The sequence below is a fragment of the Castor canadensis genome, chromosome 16, assembly GCF_047511655.1.
Source record: "Castor canadensis chromosome 16, mCasCan1.hap1v2, whole genome shotgun sequence".
Classification (NCBI taxonomy): domain Eukaryota; kingdom Metazoa; phylum Chordata; class Mammalia; order Rodentia; family Castoridae; genus Castor; species Castor canadensis.
Window position 1 is genome coordinate 872290 of NC_133401.1, and position 15314 is coordinate 887603.

General features: G+C 45.3%; 1 protein-coding gene across 4 annotated transcripts in view; it reads right to left on the reverse strand.

The window, feature by feature from the left end:
- Garre1 (granule associated Rac and RHOG effector 1) overlaps window positions 1–15313 on the reverse strand; it is a 78604-nt gene extending 63291 nt beyond the window's left edge. For 2 of the 4 annotated variants that reach the window (XM_020180378.2, XM_020180375.2), the window contains exon 1: window positions 2855–3191. The gene's annotated coding sequence lies outside the window, so the exon portion shown is untranslated. Of the gene's footprint in view, window positions 1–2854; window positions 3192–15252 lie in introns of those variants that run through there. The other 2 variants (XM_020180376.2, XM_074057928.1) reach the window with 2 other exon arrangements.
- Window position 15314: the final 1 nt, after the last annotated feature.

Consider the following 15314-nt stretch of genomic DNA (forward strand, 5'->3'; position numbering starts at 1 on the left):
CCAGCTTTCTCACACCCACCTGCTTTCCCCCACAGGTGCGGTCTTCCCTCTCACCACCTGTTACATGTTCTGTTCCCACATCTGGAAAGCTCTCTTGCTTTCTACCCTGTTTTTAGCCCTGTCTTAGTGTTAACATCACTGTATCACAAGTGCTAGCCCCCTCAGTGCTTCCTCACCACCTCTGAGTCCCTGGACCACCGAGTTCATTCACGATGCTCAAGTCACTTGGGAGTCTGAGGCAGAATTGAGAATTCAAGGCCAGCCTGGTCCATGGTATGGCTCTATCTCCCCTCCCACTCAAAACGATATTCAAGACTGCTGAGCACATCGTGAACCCTCAGTGAGTGACGATTAGTCCATCCTAAGTATTTACTTAATGGTTATTTCTGCATGGTATCCAGTCAATCTACCGTTCAAAGGGGCAGTAAATTGCTGGAAATAAATTCTGCAGACCATGTTCAATTACTCCTAAACACGACCACTCCTGAAATGTCTACAATTGGGGTTCCACATGTAACTAGGACCCTAAAAACAACTGATATTGGCAGGGCACAGTAGTTCACTGTAATCCCAAATACTTAGGAGGCAAAGGTCGGAGCTACCCCAGGTAAAAACAATACCCTATCTCAAAAATAACCAAAGCATAGCCAGGTACCAGTGGCTCACGCCTGTAATCCTAGCTACTCAGGAGGTAGAGATCAGGAGGATCACGGTTCAAAGCCAACCCAGGCAAACAGAGACCCTATCTCAAAAAATACCCATTACAAAAAGGGTTGGTGGAATGGTTCAAGGTAAGGGCCCTGAGTTCAAGCCCCAGTACTGCAAAATAATAATAATAATAATAACCAAAATAAAAAGGCAGTAGAGCACCTGGCTAGCAAGCCAAATTCAAAATTCTGCTGATATTAAGTGAATATGCACTGCTGTGCCAGTCCTTTCCCTTCTGAGGTTAAGTAAGTTCAAGCTCCTACCACCTGGGTGAGGTAACAGTCACCCACAGGGCTGAGTGTGGGTCCTGAGAGGCAGCTCCTATCACCGCACTGTTCCATGTCTGTTGGTAATGAATGGCTGTGAGCTCAGAGGAGATGGTAGAAAGCTGACCAGAGCTGGAGGAGCAATGACAAGTCACCTCATTAGGAGACACTGTGCTGATGAATCCCAAACTTAATTCTCAGGCAAGGCCTGCCCTCTTTTTGGGATCAGACCCGTAAGGCAGCCAATTCTACCTTGCTACCCTTCCAGTCTCTGCTCCTCATGCTGTACTTACTGCCTTGCTTGGTTAAAGCTGTCACGACCCTGAGCCTACACCTAAGGTGCTCTCCCACATGCCCCACTGTGTTCTCCTGTCTTTCTACCCAGACTATTTTTTCTTTTGTCTTGGGGGTTGGGGAGGTCAAGCCAAGTTTTGACTGTATCTTTTTCAACCCTGGGCCTCACACTTCCTAGGCAGGCATTCTACCACTTGAGCCACTATACCAGCAACAACTAACCAGATTTCTGAGACAGGGTCTCACTATGTAGCCAGGCTGGCCGGGAAGCCAAGACCCTCCTGCCTCTGTATCCCACAGGGCAGGGATTATAGGTGTGCACCAACATACTCAGATTCTACTCTATCCTTTGATCCTACCAATCCAGCTTACCACAGTGCATGGTCTACAGCAACTGTATACTGGCTATTGTCACTGTTATATCCCAAACACCTCACATACCCTCCTGCACACTGACACTGTTCAGCTTCCCAGGAACAAGACTTCCAGAACAAGCGATATGAAGAGAACTTTGTGTGTGTGTGTGTGGTGCTGGGGATGGAACCAAGTCCATGCTAGGCAAGTGCTCTACCACAAAGACACATCGCAGCCCAAGGCCCAGAGCTTAGAGAAATGCCTTCCACAAGCATCACAAGCCTGGCAGTCAGGTGCTCAGTCCCCAGCTCTCTCTACAAAAGCGCACAGAAGGGATACCTGAGTGCTAGCTGATGGGAACAGCAAAACCCAAGCAGCAAACTGAGAATATATAAGAATTCAGATGCTGGCAATGAACAAACAGCTCCAAACTCAGAGAGCAAGCATTCTACTTTATTCCTCTTTACAGAGTTAGTAACTCAGTATTCGTTAACATAGTAGCTCTCAGCAAGTGGGGAGGATACCTTTGCCTTCAACCCCACCCAACATTTAGCAATTTCTGGAGACATTCTAGCTGTCACAAGTGGAGAAGTGCTCATCCAGTGGCTAGAGCTAACCCAATGCTGCCAAATACCCTACAAAGCACATGACAGCCCTCTTGGAAAGAAACACTTACCCCCGAGCGCCAATGCAATAATAATGCTGCGTGGAGAAGCCCTGACAAACAAATGTTTTTAGCACCTTCCTATTCCAGTTACCCAATGCATTAAAAAAAAAAAAAAAGCTAAACACCTTAACAGGGTATAGTGGTATACACCTGTAATCTTAGCATTTGGGAGGATGAGGCAGGACAAAACCCACCTAGACATCATAGGAAGACCCTGCATCACAAAACCAAACAGGACTTGCTCAAGTGCTAGAGCGCCTGCTTTGCAAGTACAAAGCCCTGAGTTCAAACCCCAGTACTGCAAAAAAAAAAAAAAAAAAAAAAAAAAAAGTCACTTCTTTCTGGGAAGATGCTCCCACAAATGAAGCTAAGCTGACAGGAGACAGTTAAGAGGCATCACTGGAGAAGTCACAGTAAATGTGGACTCAGTAGCTTAAAGAAGAAATCCTGTGAGTTCAGAGGCAGGAGGACACCACAGTGACTCTTGTACAGATCTCTCAGTCCACTCCATGCCTGCCACTCAAAGTCCCCTGAAAAGTACCCAACTTCACCTTTCCAGCCTTACCTGAAGCACACCCCATCCCTTCAACTATTCTTTGCTCTTGCCACGACAGCAGTGATGCCACAGGGCCAAAACAGCCCACCTGAGCTGTCGCCTACTTCACAGGACAGAAGCCCTGCCTGTCTCCAGTGGAGCAGCAATCTCCCCTGCCCACAGGGTGAGCAGGACGTGACATCACCTGCACCCAATCACAGCACGGTCCTATGACTCCTAGAAGACGTAGTCAAGAGACAAAGGTGGGAAATGCCGTCCATGGCTCCGTCCCTGAGACCTGGTCCTCTGCCACTAAAATCAGCAGCAGCCAGCCAGGAGCTGCTCATTTCCTGAACAGCTCGGTAAAAATAGGAAGTGGGGGAGGAAGTTCACAGAGCAGAAACAAAAGCAATCAGTGCCTGGCTTCCTGAACACAAATCCCTGAGCAAGGAGGGTATCATTAAAACATCCAAACGGAAAGGCAGGCGTGGAGAAAGGAAGTGAGTTCAGAGGCAGGAGGTCGCCACAGAGGTTCTTGTACAGATCTCACAGTAGACGGCCCCCCAGTCCACTCCATGCCTGCCATTCAAGGTCCCCTGAAAAGTACCCAACTCCACCTTCCCAGCCTCATCTGCAGCACGCCCCATCCCTTCAAGTATTCTTTGCTCTTGCCATGACAGCAGTGATGCCACAGGGCCACAACAGCCCACCTGAGCTGGAGGAAAGAAAGTGGCACTTGGGGTCCACCAAGCCTAGACTATTTCTATGCCTGCAAGACTGCCCCAGCGTAAAACAGGACATCCAAAGAATTCATACTAAAGCATGTTAATCTGAAGAATCAAGCGAAGACTCCTGAAATGCTAGGTCTATCAGCAGAAAATCAAAATCACTGGAAAAAGTAAAGGAGGCCAAGATCAACCTTTTTCCTCCATTCAAGGATCTTTCTCAATCTCCTTCTGAGACAACTCACTTTCACCACTGAAGGTACCTTTCCTATTCTAACAAACTTTACTATTCTTAATAAACTATACCAAGAAGAAAAAGAAGAAGGCGAAGTGGCGTAACCCCAGCTACTTAGGAGGCAGAGATCAGGAGGTTCATGGTTCAAGGACAGTCCAGGCAAAAACTTAATGAGACCCCACGTCAACAAATAAGCCAGGTGTGGTTGTTCAAGTCTATAATCCCAGCTATGTGGGATACTGTAAGTAGGAGGATCCTGGCCCAAGGCAAAAACATGAGACCCTATACAAAAAACTAAAGAAAAAAAGGGGGTTGGCTCAAGTATAGAGCACTGCCTAGCAGGAACAAGGCCGTGAATTCAAAACCCCAGTAGTGCAGGAAAAGAAAAAAGTGATTACTAAAATGAACAGTTCCTAAACAGTTGATCAACTGACAAAAGCTGAAGTCCTTATAATACGATATTGAGTTGTAAAAACTCAAATAGATTAAAAACAAAAACAAAAACTGACTGGCACCAGTGGCTCATGCCTGTGATCCCAGCTACTCATGAGGCAGAGATCAGGAAAATCACAGTTCAAAGCCAGCCTAGGCAAAAAGTTCGTGAGACCCTATCTTGAAAAAAATCACAAAAAAGGTGGAGAAGCTCAAGGTGTAGATCCTGAGTTCAAGCCCCAGTACTGCAAAAAAAAAAAAAAACAACTAAGGTATCGTAGGGTGCTGAAGTCTGTGCATCCTGAGCAGTCTCAGTTTGCCCTCAATGTTCTCTCATTGGAACTCTCCATCTGCAAATACAAAGCGTCTGTTGTACTTGATAGAAATCCTAATCATGCCACAATCTTGTCATAGTTAAAGACACTGACTGGGGATGTAGCGCAGAAGTAAAGAGCTTGCGGGTGTTGTACTCAGAGCCTGGGTTTGATCCCCAGTCCAGCAAAACAAAGACGTAAAGATGCTTCTACACCACTGACACAAGTCAGCCTGGAGTGCTCGGATACAGTGAAGGACAGCACCTGCTATCTAGGAGCTGCCACCCAGACAGGGAACAAGCTGCCTGCAGTGTGGCTGGAGGCTGCCCTGGTGCTCACACGTGCTGTCCTTACCGCAAAACACCGCATTCCTCTACAAAACCAACTCAAGTTCTCTCATTAGTGGCTCTAGGGAGCTTTCTATTTGGTAACCTACAAACAACTGATCATTTCCTCTAAGCAGAAGAAAAACTTTTCCAACCACAAAGTCAACAGAGCTGAAATTTACTTTCAAAATAACAGGCTAAAAAAAAATTAAGACCAATGAGTTAAATCATCCTACAAATGAAGGGCAGACTTAATTTTGTTCAAATTGAGAATATTTTGTGTTGTGGGGGAAGAAAGGGAGGATCAAAGCCTAGTTTACTTTTTAAACAGTCACTACATAAACAGTAAAAAGTAAATGAAATGGATGGCAATCACACACACTCAATCTCACACAAAGAAAAAGAGCGAACACTTAACCAAAACAAGTACTACTTGTTCTGCCGAGGACACATCTGTATCATTTTCTGGTAATTAATTGACTCACCGTACTGTATATTCTAAAACTGGTGTTTAGTCTTCTTAAAAAGTTAAAAAAAAAAAAAAACATTCGGAAACTGCTGCCATTAAAAAGTAAAACTGGCACTATTAGATTTATAAAATAATTTTATTAGAGGAACACTAAATCAAAAAAAAAACATTGCTAAACAGAGATCTTCATAAGGAGGAAAAAAAAGAACAGATCCTTGAAGAGTCTGTCTACAAACTACCACATACCCAAAGGATGAACAAGAGTGTTTTGCTTTGTTTTTGAGACAGAGTCTATGTGGCCTGGAACTCACAATCCTCCTGCCTCAGCCCCCAGAGTTGAGGGATTACAGGCATTACTACCTGACAAAACTGCTTCTTAAACTCCTGAAAACGTTGGCTCAGGTAATACACTTATCTATAAACTGAAATGGTCTTGGACCATTAAGATTTTTCATATCAAATGCACCCATTCAGCTAGGCACCAAATTTTTTAAAAAACTGTTTTGGGTGGAACTGCATTTTGAATTCAGGGCTTTGAGCTTGCAGAGCAGATACTCTACAGCTTGAGGCACACCTCCAGTCCAATTTGGTTCGGTTATTTTGAAGACAGGGTCTTTCGAACTACTTGCCCAGACTGACCTGGAAATGTGATCCTCCTGATCTCAGTCTCCCAAGTAGCTAGGATTACTGGTGTGAACCACTGGCATCTGGCTTTTAAAAAATTTTAACCTCAGCTGGGCACTGGTGTCTCACACCTGTAATCCCAGCTACTCAGGAGGCAGAGAGTAAAACAGTCACAAGACCCTATCTCAAAAACACTCAACACAAAAAAGGGCTGGCAGAGTTACTCAAGTGGTAGAGCACCTGCCTAGGAAGTGTGAAACTCAGTTCAAACCCCAGTATCAACAACAACAACAACAAAAATTTTAACCATAGCCTGTTTAGCAAGCATAAGACCCTGAGCTCAAACCCCAGTTTTGAAAAAAATTTAACCACAATGTATTGATGCAATTTCTTCTGACCCAATTCATTTTAAGAAATGCAACAGCAATCTACATTTATTAAAAACCTGCAATTTACTTTTGTTACAGTGTGGTACAGCATGGAAAAGCCCAGTTATCAAATCTGAGAATGAAAGCATATCAAACTCAGTTTCTCCCATACTCTCACAACGTGCTTCTGGCAACAGATATGTGGGGTTTCTCAAGTAAGTGTGCAGTTCTACAGATTCAGCAGGGGACATCAGCAGAGTATTCTCTAATCAATTCTGACATTATCTACCAGGAGATGGGCAGATCCTACAGGATGAAGGCTCAGCCCCACACCACTGCCCCTACCTCTGATGCCAATCAAACTCCAGGTCATTTAACTGATGCTTCTGACCAACCAGTTTAAAACTGGAGTTCCCACAACCACATTCTTGAATTCAATTAATTTGCTAGAATGACTCACAGAACTCATGGAAACCCTTAATTACATTTACTGGCTTGTTATAAAGGATATTACAAAGTTCACACGTGAAGCGATGCAGAGGGCAAGGCATTTGGGAAAGGGTGTGGAGCTTCCAAAGCCTCTCCACGCACTCCATCCCCAGGAACCTCCACGACTTCAGCTGGCCACAAACTCCCTGAACCCTGTCCCGTTGGGTTTTTATAGAGCCTTCATTACATAGGCTTGCTTGATTAAATCACTGCCTCAGTGTTTCAAGGATCCAACCCCCCCATCCGGAAGCTACCTAGGGCTGCCAGCCATCAGTCAACTCATTAGCATTCCGAAAGGTTTTATTACTTTGGAGGTTCTAAGAATTTTAGGAGTTGTATGCCAAGAAATAGGGAAGAGGAGCAAATATGTATTTTACAGTATCACATCCAAAACAAGTACTCAAGCCAGGCATGGCAGTGCATGCCTGTAATGAGACAGGAGGATCACAAGTTCAAGGCCAGTCTGAACTATGTAGTGAGACCCTTTCAGGAGAAAAACAAGCAAAGACTATTTCTGAAATTTTCAGGCACTCAGAAACAGTTACATCAATATTACGGTAATTCTAGTGGCTCCCTCCTCACACTGGGAACACTGCCTGCAATTCTGCTCTCCCAGTGAGTCTTCACATCCAACAAAAAGACCAGCAAGCCACAGTCACAGACAGGGAGCCCATTCTTCCCTGCAAACATTTAGAAATGGGGAAATTCTGGACTTTTTTGTTCTATGATAAGGACTGAACCCAGGACATCACCCATGGTAAGCAAGTACTCTACCACTGAGCTATATACCCCAAGGCCTCCTCACCACCTGCACCCTAGGCAGGCAAGGCAGTATCAAAGAGCAACCCACGATGGTTCGGCTCCACACTGGCTTTCAGCTCTGCCACTCACCCAGACTATGAGCCTTCACCTACTCAAATATCTACTGAAGTCCCTGTGTGTGCACAGCACTGCTCCAGGCATCAGGGATGGTGGAAAAGGAGACAATGTTCAGGCCATACCTTTAGGTAAGATGCTCCAATACAAAGAAGAAACTCTATGGAAACCATGGACTGCCAAAGTGCAGTAGCTAGATGTGAATCCCTGCCCTCAGTAAGTACCAGCTGATTGAATAGCACTTAGTACTGCTATGACCTGAAGCAAGTCACTTAAATTCTTGTGTCTCAGTTTCTTCAACAGAATGGTGACGGTGAAATTCATAAAGCACAGCACTTGTCACAGCCCAGGTCCTAGGAGGCCATGGATTTAGCAGAGGGTAGCACTTTCTCTTCCCCTGCAATTCTTCATTCTGGTCTACTACCAGTCAAACCCCCCACCCCCAAACTGCATAGCTACAACTTTCAGAAATATAATTTAACCTTCCTGTAGCTCTGAGCCGCTCCCAAAGTTCAGGCAACAAACTGAAAGAAGTGGCGCCCTGCCTGTCCTGTGCACTCTGAAGGAAAGGAGGTCATAGCTCCTCCCATTTCCCTGCACCCTCCCTCCTACTTCAGCCCCAAGCTGAAGGAAGGAGCAGGCTCAATCACCTCAAATGACAAATCACTCAGGCACAAGGACGGAACGCAGCCACGCCCACCCTGAGACCTAGGCGCAGCACAGGTCCTGTGAGTTACCCAGAGGACCCACATTCCCTTCTCCCGGACTAGGGCCCCAGAGCCTGAGACACCCAAGTCTGGGAGCCAAGCCAGCTTTCCTCCACCTCCAGAACAGAGGGTGCAGTGGGGGAAGACTCAGGTATTCCCAGGTTCCCTAGCCATAAATACACTCACTAGAACCTAATCCCCAAGTCCTTTTCAAGAAGAAAATTCCATTTTTTTCAGGTAATATCTAGAGCTCTTAATTCCACATTCAAAACCTTCCCATTATGATTCTTTCCTATTACTTCCAATTTGAAAAACTGCTTATCTGCCAGTGATCCAGACACAAGGACACAGTTAAAAAAAATAATGGTTTGAAAAATACTGTATCAGCTGAGCATCGGTGACTCAAGCCTGTAATCCTCACAACTTGGGAGGGTGAGATTGGGAGAATCATGGTTCGAGGCCAGACCAGGCAAATAGTTCAAAAGACCCCATTTCCAAAATACCCTGAGCAAAAAAACCAAGGTGTGGCTCAAGCAGTAGAGCACCTGCTTTGCAAGCGGCAAAGCCCAGAGTTCAAACCACAGACCCACCAAAAAAAAAAAAAAAGTTTTGTGACTTAGAGGTTAGTGACTAGTAAGTGGTAGAGGCAAGACTTTATTTATTTACTTATATATAGGTGGCACTGGGGTTTAAACTCAGGGCCTGTGTTTGCTAGAGGCGCTCTACCACTTGAACCATTCCGCCAGCGAGGAGACTTGCACCCAACTAGTTTGGCTTGCACTTTTTCCCCTCTCTATATGACTATACATCACAGGCATTTATTTTTCAACTTATTTATTTTAAACTTATTAATTTTTAAGGTGAAAACAATATACTAGAAAAATTCAGACCATACAAAAAAGAAGTCAAGCCAAGCTGGTGGCACAGTAATTCTAGTACTGGGGAGTCTGAGGAAGGAGGATCTCAAGTGTGAGGCCAGCCTGGGCTACACAGTGAGACCCTGTCTGAAAAAGAAGGAAGGAAGGGAAGGGAAAGAAGAGAAGGGAGGGGAGGGGAGGGGAGGGGAGGGGAGGAAATATAAATAAGATCTGGGGGCTTGGCTTCAGTGGTAGAGCACCTGCCACTCAAGCAAATGTAAGGTCCTGAGTTCAAACCCCAGTACCACCAAAATAATAATAATAGAAAAAGAAAAAAGAAAGAAAAACTGAAATCAGCCTAACAGCCTGATTTTCTGAGGCCTCATCCAAAGGCAATCACTTTTTCTGTAATTCCACATCTATATTCCACATGAAATATCAAGTGTAGAAAAATGTGTGTCAACATACTTACCTTTTGTGTATTATATTTTATGTGTGTGACATTTTTATCTTTTTGTTTTTTTGGTGGGACTGGGGTTTCAACTCAGTGCTTCACGCTTGCAAAGCAGATTCTTTACTGCTTGAGCCACACCTCCAGTTCATTTTGCTCTTGTCATCTTGGAGATGGGGTCTTAAGAACTATTTACCTGGGCTGGCCATGAACCAAACCTCGATCCTCCTGATCTCAGCCTCCCAAGTAGTCAGGGTTATAGGCGTGAGCCACTAGTGTCTGGCCATATATATACATATATATATATATATTTTTTTTTTTTTTTTACACAAATGGACACATATGCACCTTGTTCTTTTCACTGAGTATTTCTCTGAGCTGGACCCATATCTGCTGTTTTTATTAAATTCTAAGATGTACATTTTTTGTTGTTGTTGCAGTACTGGGGATCGAACCAGGGCCTTAAGCACATTAGGCAAGCCCTCTATCACTGAGTTATGATGTATATAGTTTCACATTTTTTTTTTCCAGCACTGGGATTGAACTCATGGCCTCATGCTTGCTAGGCGGGTGCTCTACCACTTACTCCACTCTGCCAGCCCTTTTTGTATTGCATATTTTTGAGATAGGGTCTCTTGAACTATTTGCCCCTGGTTGGCTTTGAACTGCGATCCTCCTGATCTCTGCCTCCTGAATAGCTAGGATTACAGGCCCAGCATAGTTTCACATCTTAACCCCAGATGGTCAGAGGATCTTAGTGAAGCTTGGACTTCATCAGGAATAGGGTTACAAAAAGCTTTCAAATGTACAAAAGACATTAAGGGTTAGCCTTGTAGCAGTGTACAGGTTGAAACGAGAGGCACAGATTTACCAGGTGCCATTCAACATGTCACTTCTGTAACATATACATCACACAGTTGTTGTAAAAACTAAACAAGGAAATGCACGCAAACCATTTCCCAGCAAATCTAGTTAGCACAGTGAGTGCAGTAAGTCCCAGCTGCATTATACATCTCATGCCTGCTCACCTCTATACCTTTATAAATGCCATGGTCCCACCTAAGTGTCCTCTCCCTTCCTGTGATGGTGGATTAACTTTCTCTCAGACTATCGGCTCAAGAGTAGCATTCTTGAGCCAGGCACCAGTGGCTCGTGCCTGTAAGGCTAGCTACTCAGGAGGCAGAGGTCAGGAGGATTGTGGTTAGAAACCAGCCCAGACAAACAGATGGTGAAACCCTATCTCAAAAAAACCCATCAAAAAACGGGATGGGGGCTGGTGCAATGGTTCAAGGTGTAGGCCACATTCAAACCCCAGTACCACCAAAAAAAAAAAAAAAATCATAACTAAAAAAGCGAATAAATAAAAAATAATTTTAAAAAGAAGAGAGAAAAAACAGCCTTGTCTAAGAAGTGTTCCTGACACCTGTAGGCTGGATTCCCTACCTGTGCAGTGTGAGAAGAGCCTATAGCTTGTCATCATTTCCCACTGACTGGATATCAGCTCTGGCAGTAAACCCAGGAGTAAGCAGTTTTAGGGGCACAGATTTAGACTCAAAGATGACTCTGATGCATTAAACAGAAGGGCAGGGACTGTGTTTATAAATACCAAAAGAAGGGCCGGGGGTATGGCTCAAGCACAAGCCCAACTCAGTTCACACCACAGTACTGCCCACAAAAATCCCCCACCAAAACCTAACCTGTGCTGAACACTTAGCAGGTGCCAGGCAGAATGCTCAAAGCCCTCATGGCAGCACGGCAGCACTAAAAGAAAGCTGCTACTATTGTCCCCCAGCTACACACGGGAAAATTGAGAGATTAGCCAGCATCCCAAGACCGGATGTAACCCAGGCACTCTGGATACAGTGCTCTCAACCACTCACATTCTTTCTTTGACAAGAAATTTCATGTGAAACCACATCTTACTCAGAGGTTAGGAGGAAGATGGACAGCTAAAGGCATCAACAGGACAGGGACACACACATCCATTTGGCGAGAACTCCACACCGCTCCTATGGTCAGGGCACCAGTGTCACAAGACACACTACCCAGTTCTCCCTGTAGGATTCACCATCCCAATTTCCACAGACATCATCGCAACCCTCTTCTAGAAACACAAGTCATTCTTCAGAGGATACAAAATTGAGTTTAAGCATTCTGGCTACAAACACATTCCAATCATGCCTTGCTGGGGTTACAGCTGGGTCAGTTTGGTTGAATTTAAAGTTTTCCCTGAAATCCTCCAAACTACATTTACAGAATGTCTCTTGGCTTATGCTTGTATTTCTACAGATAACTGATTTGAATTATTTTTATTTTATCCTCAGATGTTGACTCATTCATTCAACAATTACTTAATCATTTCCAGAACACTGTGTTCTAGGAAATGAACAAAACAGGCAAAATTCCTGACACCTGGCAGGTGTCTTCCCCTTCTAAGTACTTCTGACATCCTTAGGTATGGCACACTAGGTACTTATGGTACAGCTCTGCTTTCTGGTTTTCCAGGATGGTACCAGTTGACTACATTTACTCAGGCTTTTTTTTTTTTTTTTTTTGGCAGTACTGGAGGTTGAACTCAGGGCCTTGTGCTTGTGAGGCAGTAGCTCTACCACGTCAGCTACATCCCCACTCTTTTCTCCTTATTTTTCAGACAGCTTCTCACATTCTTGCCTAGGTCAGCCTCCGGATTGTGATTTACCTACCTATGCCTCCTAGTAGCTAGGATTACAGGCATGGTGTCACTACAACCAACCCGGGGCTCCTCTTCATAGCCATACTGGGACCAGATTCTATCTGCAGTCCCTTAGAAGAAAGATGCAAAATCTAAATCAAGATCGAGGGATAAAATACAAATGGTAGCTAGGCATGACTGTGAACACCTTTAACCTAACGCTTGGGGAGTGAAGGCTGGAGGATCATGAGGTGTGACCAGCATGGACTACATGGCAAGTTCCTGGCCAGCCTGGGCTACATAGCAAGACCCTGTCACCAGAAGAAAAAAAAAAAAAGAAGAAGAATACAAATGGCAAACGTGGGAGAGCAGCTAGTAAGAACTTAAGAGTTATGAAGGACCTTGGCAAGTAATGAAGGCTGTAACACCTGGAGAAAGCCCTGCTCCAGGAATAGGAACAGGGTTCAGCTAGAGGGAAATAAAGAACTGGCCTGCAGAAAAGTCTGAATTGGGAGTAGCTAAGTGGAAGCAGGGGTGGGAGTGAGGGCTGATATACTGGACATGTGGGGAACAGCATACATGGGTTAGAGGGGTGGAAAGCATGAAGCTAGGCCCAAGAAATGCCCCCAGGCAGAAGAAAGAAAAAGTGAAGCAGTAAAGACAAATGAAAAAGCACAGTCACAAAGTTCAGAAAATGACAACCAAGAAGAAGAAGGCTGACCAAGAGCAAGGTTGGTTGATGATAGCAAGAATGGCTCATCATACCAAATATTAACAAAGTCAAAGCAAATGAGTAAGCAATGCCCACTTCATCTATTAATTACGGAGGGACCCTCAAGAGGACAGTTTCAAGAATGAAAAAGACACACTTTTATGTGTGTGGTGGTGGGTGGGGGGACATAGGGGTTTAAACTCAAGGCCTCACACTTGCTAGGCAGGAGCTCTACCACTTAAGCCACTCCACCAGCCCTAAAAGACACACATTTGAAGGACAACTCTCTATACTTCAGGCACTCTGTGAAATTTAAAAGCAATCTGCTTTTCTGTAACTCCAAAACAAAGCAATTCCTTACTTGAACCACCTAGGTCATCATTTTCCACTAAGGACAAACATCACAGGAGGAAAGGAGGGTGGACACCCAACCCATGAGATGCTCTAGAGCCTGCTAGCTCAGATACAATTATTTTCCTACAGACGTGGAAAATCTGCTCCAAGTACAGTTCCTAGTGTACGCTTCAGGTTTTCAACAGCAAAAAAAAAAAAAAAAAAAACCTCAGTGAAATGTTTGCAGGATCATGTGAGACTTATGTATATGAAGGATGCTTAAAGCATGCTGTCTTCCAAAAATCCAGAGATAATTTTAGATTGAAAAATCTAGGCTTGCCAAGGGAATCTGAGAACTTTTCTATCTTGGTCTCCAATGCTAACCTACGTATTCGTGTGCAAAAATAGAGGAAGATTAGAATCTCAAATGCCAGACTGAAAAGTTGCCACAACAAACCTGAACTCTTCATATGGAGCTGGTTATCCTGTCACCAAGAAAGCAAGTGAAACAGCAAAAATATATAGACTTCTTGCTTTAAAATATACATATAAAAATATCAAACATCGACTATTCCCTGGACTTGTAAAGCGAAATGATTTTTTTAAAGAAGATACTATGACAAGAAAAGAAACAATGTGGTATTTTTCAGGCATATGAAAACATCTGATCATACACAAAAACTGAGTAACAAATTTGTAAGTATGTAAGTTACAAACACATACTTAAAAATTTAATTCTAGGGCTGGGGATGTGGTTCAGTGGTTTTAGTGTTTGTCTAACATGCACAAGGCCCTGGGTTCAATCCTCAATACGACACACACGTAGACACACACAAAATTTAAATGTAAAAGAAGAAGAAAAGGCTAGAGCTTATTCAATAAAACTGGGACAACTGTCTAGACATTTGGGAGACACTCCGTATCTTAAACTAAAAATAAATTTTAAGTAGATTAAGTAGTTTTAAAAAAAATCACGAACTGATGAGAAACAAACTCAGATGAGGTTTATTTATTTTTTTTTTTTTGTAATTACATTGGGACAGAGAATTTTCCAAACATATCAGCAAAGGAAAAAAAGCATGATGTATTTTTTTTTTTAATGTTACCTTTGACCCCATTTGTAAATTTATCCAAGACAACCATCAGAAATATCCTTCTGGCAGAGCTACCTTGGTACTAACTGGAAAGAATCGAAATATTCATCAGCAGGGTTTGGTTAGATTATGGCACAGAGTGGGACCTTCTGAAGCCTATAGAGTGACACTGCGCGTCCGCACTTACTGGGGTCACCCACTGTCGCCAGTGAGTGGAAGACGACGGTCATTTTCTCCCTGTGCCTACAAGGGCAGGGGAACAGGGGCGGGAAGGGGCTCTCTGCGTGGGGGCGGAAGGGGGCTCCCCAAGCTGGCGCGGCGCGGGAACGCGCCCCGCCGCCCCGCGCTCCCCCACGGGACCCCCGTCCCACTGCGCCTCCCGGCTCGGTGGGGCCGGGAAATCTCGCTCCCCGGCCCGGCCGCGGAGCTGCGCCCAGCGGGGCCGGGCAGCCGCGGGGTGGCGTGAGGGCCGCGTCCCCGACGTCCCCGACGTCCCCGCGGACCGCGAGGTGGGCTCCGGGGCCCCGTCGACCCCCTCGGTCGCCGGGCCCGCGCCAGAAGGCCCCTCCGGGCTTCCGTCCGCCCGGACAGAGCCCGCAGAGCCCGGCGTCCTCCACAGCGGGCGGAAGCCCCGCGCGAGCTCGTCCCGCCGGCCGCGACCACGGCTCCTCAAGCCCACCGCCCACCGCCCTCAGCCCGCCCGCCTGCCGGCGCCCGGCGGTGCCCGCTCGCGCCCCCTCCTCACCTGCGACGCGCCGCGGCTCCCAGCGCACCGCCCGCACCGGCTGTGTACACCGGAAGTGACGT